Source organism: Rhynchophorus ferrugineus, unplaced genomic scaffold (genome assembly GCF_030347505.1).
Source record: "Rhynchophorus ferrugineus isolate W39M unplaced genomic scaffold, kcgeb_rfMv2 rfM500, whole genome shotgun sequence".
Taxonomy (NCBI): domain Eukaryota; kingdom Metazoa; phylum Arthropoda; class Insecta; order Coleoptera; family Curculionidae; genus Rhynchophorus; species Rhynchophorus ferrugineus.
In genome coordinates, this window is record NW_027473077.1 from 67,501 (window position 1) to 74,065 (window position 6,565).

Consider the following 6,565-nt stretch of genomic DNA (forward strand, 5'->3'; position numbering starts at 1 on the left):
AATCTTTTCTATTCGCCTTTTTATTTGTCTAAATTCGTTCTTGGGAACATTTTCCGTACATAAATATATCGCATTGATATACATCGACGACGCATTTATGTATGCATATATAAATAACAAAGGCGAATAGAGAGGATGTCAATCTTTTCTATTCGCCTTTTTATTTGTCTAAATTCGTTCTTGGGAACATTTTCCGTACATAAATATATCGCATTGATATACATCGACGATGCATTTATGTATGCCTGTATAAATAACAAAGGCGAATAGAGAGGATGTCAATCTTTTCTATTCGCCTTTTTATTTGTCTAAATTCGTTCTTGGGAACATTTTCCGTACATAAATATATCGCATTGATATACATCGACGACGCATTTATGTATGCATGTATAAATAACAAAGGCGAATAGAGAGGATGTCAATCCTTTCTATTCGCCTTTTTATTTGTCTAAATTCGTTCTTGGGAACATTTTCCGTACATAAATATATCGCATTGATATACATCGATGATACATTTATGTATGCTTGTATAAATAACAAAGGCGAATAGAGAGGATGTCAATCCTTTCTATTCGCCTTTTTATTTGTCTAAATTCGTTCTTGGGAACATTTTCCGTACATAAATATATCGCATTGATATACATCGATGATACATTTATGTATGCTTGTATAAATAACAAAGGCGAATAGAGAGGATGTCAATCTTTTCTATTCGCCTTTTTATTTGTCTAAATTCGTTCTTGGGAACATTTTCCGTACAAAAATATATCGCATTGATATACATCGACGATGCATTTATGTATGCCTGTATAAATAACAAAGGCGAATAGAGAGGATGTCAATATTTTCTATTCGCCTTTTTATTTGTCTAAATTCGTTCTTGGGAACATTTTCCGTACATAAATATATCGCATTGATATACATCGACGATGCATTTATGTATGCCTGTATAAATAACAAAGGCGAATAGAGAGGATGTCAATCTTTTCTATTCGCCTTTTTATTTGTCTAAATTCGTTCTTGGGAACATTTTCCGTACATAAGTATATTGCATATAATATGCGTATGTATATAAAGACAAATACAAGGGATGTAAATCTCTTTTATTTTGCTAAATTCGTTTTACAGAACGTTGTGTAAACTTAAGGATATCATTCATCTTAACCGATAAGCACCTAGCCTATACTCTTTTTGTATTCTATTATCATGTTTGGAAACATTTTCTTACGATTTCCAGAATTAAATTCACTATTTTAATTCGGAACATTGTCTTAAATGTACGTTCAGTTCGAAGACGAACCACAAGATACGTTTATAAGTTATACCTTATGAGACTATTAAATATACAGTTTTCAGACCTAATGCGATGAACTATCAAAAAACAATTAAAAAACATCGCCCCGTGCGGAAATTGAATTGGAGACTAATTCCATTCATCTGAATTCGATCATTACCCGCATTGTACTTCTAGAGCCCGTTCGGTCCGATGGCGAATAAAATCCGCGTTTCAGTATATCATATGCGGTTAAACGGTGAGGCCAGTTACAACTGCATTAAAACCTCCGATGTATACCTGAATATAGCGGGAGGACGCCCGCATAATTTGACGAACCTTCAAGTGCACCTACTTATGAGGGACCATATAATACCAATTCGACATGACGAGAATTCAGAGCCAAATCGATATCACATGGCAACTATATTTGGTTCTAATGAAATGAAGGATCAACGAACATGAAGACATGCTCATCAATCACAGATACATGGAATTCTGTATCGTCGCAACCGATAATACGTACAACCTTCGATTGGAATGAATTAATCAAAAAAATTGGACGAAAATAGTTTAGACATTCAGAAAACTGACAATTAGGTAAAACTGTAAAACCTGCTTTAAATAGAAACCACATTAATCAAAAAAGGTCATGCATTGTAATACGATTAGTTACGAAAGTAGCCTAACCTTTGGACCATTTTGAATTTTAACTTATCGAGATATCGTTCGCGGGTAAACGGCGGGACTAACTACCACCGCCTTGACAACCGCAGCCTATGCCCGAACAAATCAGGAAGGCGCGTGCATGGATTAACGAGATTCCCACTGTCCTTATCTAAAATTTTACGCAATACTGCCGCGACGGAACCGAACAGGCGCTCGGAGACCCGTACGTGAACCGTCCCCGATACTTACGCAGGAAAGACCAGCTCGGAGCTTTAACAAGCACCAGAGCCATAGACAGATAGTCTACATTTCAAAATGTCCATATACTTACGCAGGAAAGACCAGCTCAGCAGATCGCGTTCGGATCCGTTCAGAGAAGGATCGAGATGCCGAGCGCGGGTAAACGGCGGGACTAACTACCACCGCCTTGACAACCGCAGCCTATGCCCGAACATATCAGGAAGGCGCGTGCATGGATTAACGAGATTCCCACTGTCCTTATCTAAAATTTTACGCAATACTGCCGCGACGGAACCGAACAGGCGCTCGGAGACCCGTACGTGAACCGTTCCCGATACTTACGCAGGAAAGACCAGCTCGGAGCTTTAACAAGCACCAGAGCCATAGACAGATAGTCTACATTTCAAAATGTCCATATACTTACGCAGGAAAGACCAGCTCAGCAGATCGCGTTCGGATCCGTTCAGAGAAGGATCGAGATGCCGAGCGCGGGTAAACGGCGGGACTAACTACCACCAACTTGACAACCGCAGCCTATGCCCGAACATATCAGGAAGGCGCGTGCATGGATTAACGAGATTCCCACTGTCCTTATCTAAAATTTTACGCAATACGGCCGCGACGGAACCGAACAGGCGCTCGGAGACCCGTACGTGAACCGTCCCCGATACTTACGCAGGAAAGACCAGCTCGGAGCTTTAACAAGCACCAGAGCCATAGACAGATAGTCTACATTTCAAAATGTCCATATACTTACGCAGGAAAGACCAGCTCAGACCTTTAACAAGCACCAGAGCCATAGACTCATGGTCTACATTTCAAAATGTCCCTAACTAAGATCGCGTTCGGATCCGTTCAGAGAAGGATCGAGATGCCGAGCGCGGGTAAACGGCGGGACTAACTACCACCACCTTGACAACCGCAGCCTATGCCCGAACATATCAGGAAGGCGCGTGCATGGATTAACGAGATTCCCACTGTCCTTATCTAAAATTTTACGCAATACGGCCGCGACGGAACCGAACAGGCGCTCGGAGACCCGTACGTGAACCGTCCCCGATACTTACGCAGGAAAGACCAGCTCGGAGCTTTAACAAGCACCAGAGCCATAGACAGATAGTCTACATTTCAAAATGTCCATATACTTACGCAGGAAAGACCAGCTCAGCAGATCGCGTTCGGATCCGTTCAGAGAAGGATCGAGATGCCGAGCGCGGGTAAACGGCGGGACTAACTACCACCACCTTGACAACCGCAGCCTATGCCCGAACATATCAGGAAGGCGCGTGCATGGATTAACGAGATTCCCACTGTCCTTATCTAAAATTTTACGCAATACGGCCGCGACGGAACCGAACAGGCGCTCGGAGACCCGTACGTGAACCGTCCCCGATACTTACGCAGGAAAGACCAGCTCGGAGCTTTAACAAGCACCAGAGCCATAGACAGATAGTCTACATTTCAAAATGTCCATATACTTACGCAGGAAAGACCAGCTCAGCAGATCGCGTTCGGATCCGTTCAGAGAAGGATCGAGATGCCGAGCGCGGGTAAACGGCGGGACTAACTACCACCACCTTGACAACCGCAGCCTATGCCCGAACATATCAGGAAGGCGCGTGCATGGATTAACGAGATTCCCACTGTCCTTATCTAAAATTTTACGCAATACGGCCGCGACGGAACCGAACAGGCGCTCGGAGACCCGTACGTGAACCGTCCCCGATACTTACGCAGGAAAGACCAGCTCGGAGCTTTAACAAGCACCAGAGCCATAGACAGATAGTCTACATTTCAAAATGTCCATATACTTACGCAGGAAAGACCAGCTCAGACCTTTAACAAGCACCAGAGCCATAGACTCATGGTCTACATTTCAAAATGTCCCTAACTAAGATCGCGTTCGGATCCGTTCAGAGAAGGATCGAGATGCCGAGCGCGGGTAAACGGCGGGACTAACTACCACCACCTTGACAACCGCAGCCTATGCCCGAACATATCAGGAAGGCGCGTGCATGGATTAACGAGATTCCCACTGTCCTTATCTAAAATTTTACGTAATACGGCCGCGACGGAACCGAACAGGCGCTCGGAGACCCGTACGTGAACCGTCCCCGATACTTACGCAGGAAAGACCAGCTCGGAGCTTTAACAAGCACCAGAGCCATAGACAGATAGTCTACATTTCAAAATGTCCATATACTTACGCAGGAAAGACCAGCTCAGACCTTTAACAAGCACCTGAGCCATAGACTCATGGTCTACATTTCAAAATGTCCCTAACTAAGATCGCGTTCGGATCCGTTCAGAGAAGGATCGAGATGCCGAGCGCGGGTAAACGGCGGGACTAACTACCACCACCTTGACAACCGCAGCCTATGCCCGAACATATCAGGAAGGCGCGTGCATGGATTAACGAGATTCCCACTGTCCTTATCTAAAATTTTACGCAATACGGCCGCGACGGAACCGAACAGGCGCTCGGAGACCCGTACGTGAACCGTCCCCGATACTTACGCAGGAAAGACCAGCTCGGAGCTTTAACAAGCACCAGAGCCATAGACAGATAGTCTACATTTCAAAATGTCCATATACTTACGTAGGAAAGACCAGCTCAGACCTTTAACAAGCACCAGAGCCATAGACTCATGGTCTACAATTCAAAATGTCCCTAACTAAGATCGCGTTCGGATCCGTTCAGAGAAGGATCGAGATGCCGAGCGCGGGTAAACGGCGGGACTAACTACCACCACCTTGACAACCGCAGCCTATGCCCGAACATATCAGGAAGGCGCGTGCATGGATTAACGAGATTCCCACTGTCCTTATCTAAAATTTTACGCAATACTGCCGCGACGGAACCGAACAGGCGCTCGGAGACCCGTACGTGAACCGTTCCCGATACTTACGCAGGAAAGACCAGCTCGGAGCTTTAACAAGCACCAGAGCCATAGACAGATAGTCTACATTTCAAAATGTCCATATACTTACGCAGGAAAGACCAGCTCAGACCTTTAACAAGCACCAGAGCCATAGACTCATGGTCTACATTTCAAAATGTCCCTAACTAAGATCGCGTTCGGATCCGTTCAGAGAAGGATCGAGATGCCGAGCGCGGGTAAACGGCGGGACTAACTACCACCACCTTGACAACCGCAGCCTATGCCCGAACATATCAGGAAGGCGCGTGCATGGATTAACGAGATTCCCACTGTCCTTATCTAAAATTTTACGCAATACGGCCGCGACGGAACCGAACAGGCGCTCGGAGACCCGTACGTGAACCGTCCCCGATACTTACGCAGGAAAGACCAGCTCGGAGCTTTAACAAGCACCAGAGCCATAGACAGATAGTCTACATTTCAAAATGTCCATATACTTACGTAGGAAAGACCAGCTCAGACCTTTAACAAGCACCAGAGCCATAGACTCATGGTCTACAATTCAAAATGTCCCTAACTAAGATCGCGTTCGGATCCGTTCAGAGAAGGATCGAGATGCCGAGCGCGGGTAAACGGCGGGACTAACTACCACCACCTTGACAACCGCAGCCTATGCCCGAACATATCAGGAAGGCGCGTGCATGGATTAACGAGATTCCCACTGTCCTTATCTAAAATTTTACGCAATACGGCCGCGACGGAACCGAACAGGCGCTCGGAGACCCGTACGTGAACCGTCCCCGATACTTACGCAGGAAAGACCAGCTCGGAGCTTTAACAAGCACCAGAGCCATAGACAGATAGTCTACATTTCAAAATGTCCATATACTTACGTAGGAAAGACCAGCTCAGACCTTTAACAAGCACCAGAGCCATAGACTCATGGTCTACAATTCAAAATGTCCCTAACTAAGATCGCGTTCGGATCCGTTCAGAGAAGGATCGAGATGCCGAGCGCGGGTAAACGGCGGGACTAACTACCACCACCTTGACAACCGCAGCCTATGCCCGAACATATCAGGAAGGCGCGTGCATGGATTAACGAGATTCCCACTGTCCTTATCTAAAATTTTACGTAATACGGCCGCGACGGAACCGAACAGGCGCTCGGAGACCCGTACGTGAACCGTCCCCGATACTTACGCAGGAAAGACCAGCTCGGAGCTTTAACAAGCACCAGAGCCATAGACAGATAGTCTACATTTCAAAATGTCCATATACTTACGCAGGAAAGACCAGCTCAGCAGATCGCGTTCGGATCCGTTCAGAGAAGGATCGAGATGCCGAGCGCGGGTAAACGGCGGGACTAACTACCACCAACTTGACAACCGCAGCCTATGCCCGAACATATCAGGAAGGCGCGTGCATGGATTAACGAGATTCCCACTGTCCTTATCTAAAATTTTACGCAATACGGCCGCGACGGAACCGAACAGGCGCT